This window comes from Crocodylus porosus, unplaced genomic scaffold (genome assembly GCF_001723895.1).
Source record: "Crocodylus porosus isolate Cpor-Errol unplaced genomic scaffold, CroPor_comp1, whole genome shotgun sequence".
Classification (NCBI taxonomy): Eukaryota; Metazoa; Chordata; order Crocodylia; family Crocodylidae; genus Crocodylus; species Crocodylus porosus.
This window is the reverse complement of record NW_017728910.1, coordinates 17,965,355-17,968,956: the sequence shown is the minus strand read 5'-3', so window position 1 is coordinate 17,968,956 and position 3,602 is coordinate 17,965,355. Positions and strand designations below refer to the sequence as shown.

At 49.4% G+C, this 3,602-nt stretch overlaps 1 long non-coding RNA gene across 1 annotated transcript in view; it reads left to right on the top strand.

Moving 5' to 3' along the window:
• Nucleotides 1-1,787, top strand: part of LOC109308701 — a 9,003-nt gene extending 7,216 nt beyond the window's left edge. Inside the window, exon 4 of the long non-coding RNA XR_002100684.1 lies at nucleotides 1,377-1,787. This is a non-coding gene — a long non-coding RNA (uncharacterized LOC109308701). The remainder of the gene's footprint in view (nucleotides 1-1,376) is intronic.
• Nucleotides 1,788-3,602: the final 1,815 nt, after the last annotated feature.

Genomic DNA, 3,602 nt, shown 5'->3' with positions numbered 1-3,602 from the left:
ATATATGACATCAATCTCTTCTCCCTTGTCCGGGTGATAGGTCACCTGGTCATAGAAGGAAATGAGATTGGTCAAACAAGACCTACCTGCAACAAACCCGTGCTGGCTGTCCCTTAGAACGTTAGCCTGGGGCAGTCCATCAAGGATCAAAAACCAAGTTTAAGTGATCAAAAGCCAGTTTAAACCTGCAGCAGAACAGAAGTTTAGTGCACTTCAACCACTTACAAAATGGCTGAAACCAGTTTAAGATAAACCTGGTTGAATGCAGTATCAGACTTAACTGATTTAGGTCAAACCAGTTTATAGAACTTCTGTCCCAGAGCCCTTCCTGGTTCAAGTTAACTCACAGTCCCCAGCGTCCTAGGGTGCGTCGCAGCCCTGGGCTGTGCTTTTTGCTCCAGCAGAGCACGGTTGGCCCCACCCCCCTGCTTCCTTGCTGGAGCACGATCACTGGTTGAGAAGGGGGTGGGGATGGGAAACCTGGCTTTAAACCCCAGCCAGGTCTGCCTGGCGGGGGTGGAGCAGCCTCTGGTCTTTTTCCCTAATCCCCACTCAAGTGGAGGGGTGGGGGCATGGCCAGATGCCAGCCTGGCCAGCAGGCTGAAGCAGAGGGGAGGGAGAAGGGTTTAAACCCCCTCCCCTGCTTTCAAGGGACCCCAGCCAGGGTCTGCCTGGTAGGGAGAAGCAGCCTCTGCCTGGCTTCTTCCCTTCTTCCCACTTGAGCAGAGGGAGGTTGGGGGTGGAGGGGGGGCTTAAAACTCTCCACTCCAGCAGGAGAAAAGCCAGGCAGGCACCCGTGCTAGGCAGACCTGGCTGGGGTCTCTCGAGGATGGGGGGGGGCATTTAAACCCCTCTCTTGCTCCTGTGCCTCAGTGTGCCTCAGTCTGGCATCTCACGAGGCCCCCCCCACCCATCCACTTGAGCAGGGAGCAGAGGAAAAGATTGAATTGATTCAGCCTCTGGCTTTTAGACTGTCTGTGCTTAGCCTGGGGGATCAGGGGAGTAAACTGATTTAAAACAAAGGACCAGGAGACCCGGGTCCAAGTGGCTGCTTTGCCTGAGTCAGAACCAGGGCTTGGATCTGGGTGTCCCACATCCGAAGTGAGGGCCCTAAACAGGGGGCTGTTGGCTAGTTCCTCCTGGCACAAGCTCTACCTCCTTCCTCTGTTTTGGGAAAGCATCGACGAAGGTCTAGTTTTCATTCTGATGCGGGCCCCGAACAAATTAAAACCTTGGAAGAAAAAAAAAAAAGTTTTCCTTTCAGGACACGCTCCTGGTGTTTTAAACTGGTTTATTTTGGCCAACTAGATTGGTTGTCTCCTTTTGTTCAAGCCCTGCCATCTTCCCTCATTCTCCCTTCTCCGTTACTTTTACAGACCCTACTCCAATGGGCCTTGTGTCTTTGGCTAGAGAGAAGAGAAGAGCTACCAACGCCATTCACCAGTGTAGAGGAGGCTGCAATGGCAAGTGGGTGAGAAACTCAGCTACGAGGCTGGAGATTTTGGCCTCCCCATCCCTGTCCCTGTCTCTGACACTGACTTCCCCTCTGACCTTGGGTCTCTGCTTTGTATTTTTTTCCTTGTGCTCACCTGGTCTTGCCTGTTTAGACTCCAAGCTGTTTGGGGCAGGTGCTGTCTTTTAAAATGCATGCGTAGAGTGCCTAATGCTGTGGAGCCTGAATCTCAGTCGGATGTTACCCTGTTACAAAGAATAGTAAAAAGAAGGAGTCGGAGAGACCAGTAAAGAAGCAGGACAAATACCAGCTGGTATCTGCTGCATTTCTATGCCATGTGTAACTGAGGTCATGACTCCTTACCCCCAGGTGTTTGGAATAGCTAATCGGGTGCCTCTGCACAAGGCTACCCCTCTACTACAAAACGGTGCGTCCTAGCAGAAGACCGGGCTTTGCTAGCTTCTCTTGGGTTTCGACGTGCAGGGGGATGCTTGCTTTTTGTTTCCCTAGGCTGCTGGGGCAGGAGCACAGAAGTAAGCCAGCACGCCAGTATAGTCCCGCTGCCTGTAGCTCCCTTTTAGGTCTCATTGTAGGTCTTGGGGAGGCAGCCGGGTAAAATGGAAATTGCCCACAGAATTAACCAGTTGGCATGGGAGGGGCGTGTGTGTGTCCGCATGTGTTCGACATCAGGCTGCTTTATTGCAGGGAGGGTGCCTAACGCTAAGGCTGAGGGAGAAAAACAAGCTCAATATGTGAAACCCTGTCATGGCCAAACTTTCAAAAGCTTTCATTTCGGAGGAAGAGCTTCCCACAAGGCCTGTAACTCTGAAAATAAATGTCCTTACTGGAACTCCATGGAAATCAATGTCCTTACAGCACTTTTTAACATTTTCTTCCTTGCGTTCTTCTAAAAGAGAAAGTTCGCTCGCTCTCTAGCTGACTAACCAGACACAGTTACTAATGGCAATCAAAATATGCATGGGCGTGATAATCTACAGTTCTTTGTTGCTGCAGATGAAAAAAAAATACAGAATGTGCTCACTGCCAAATTCAAACTTTGAGAGTTTGGAAATGTGTAGCTTTGCCAACCCTGAGTGCTGAAAAGCTGAGAGAGAATTAAAAAACCTGGAGTTTGAAAGTAAATTGGGTTTTTTTTCTTCCTCTCTCCCCTGGAGGGGTCATGTTTTCAATGTTCTCTTTACAACTGAAAGGCTGGAAACTTTTTACTATAATGATAGCTGAAATTCTCATGTCATCGCATGTCCCCCAGAACTTGGGTTTTAAGACGGGTAATCAGCCTCAGATTTTACCCAAGAAGTGCAGGGAATTGAGTGGGAACAGGAGGAAATGCCTGGTAGTTTTATCAGCTGAGAGAGGTAGCTTAGTTAGTTGTGTTCGGCCGAAGTCAGGCAGGATGTAGGGTAGACCTGCACCTTATGAACTAAATAAGATTGAGGGAGCACAAACTTTCATGAACTCCAATTCACGTCCTCAGAGGCTGTGAAAGGACAATATAGATCCTGCTTAAAGTGCAGTGAGTGATTTGAATACAAAAGGTGGGAAAAGAGGAGGGTGTGTGGCAGGGGGACAGTGCTGGGAGAGGGATCGAAGCAAAGCACCCGTAGGACCAAAGAGGTCACAAAAGCTAATCCAGGTAATGGGATAAGAATCTGTGGTCCCTGTGGGACAATAGTGGAAATGCTTTCCTGAAAGAAAAGTCATTGTTCAGATGAACCATGCCCTTTTTGCATTTGCGAACGGCTCCTACCTTCGAGGCCAGAGGACATTCAAACAAAGTGGGGAGAGAGAGAGATTGCTTGGTCTTGCAGCTGTTTGGGAGGACACGAAATGGCAGTAGGTTTTCTCTCTCTCTGTGCCCTGTGTTTAGCATGTGTGTGGGGTGGGGGATCGCAGTCCCCATCCGAGCTGTAAAGCAGGCACTAATGGGCCACATCCCCAGCTGGTATAAACATGCTTTTGGCTTCAACAGGACTGGTGAGGGTGATGGGCTGTGCCTGTTATGCCAGTCAGGTATTAGCTGGCTTTTAAAAGAAACTTCATAAGGAAGTGGTTCTAGCAAAGCAGGCTGCTTCTCCCGGCATTCAAGGTCGCATCCATTAGCGTGATCTTAGTACTGACTTTTCTCTCA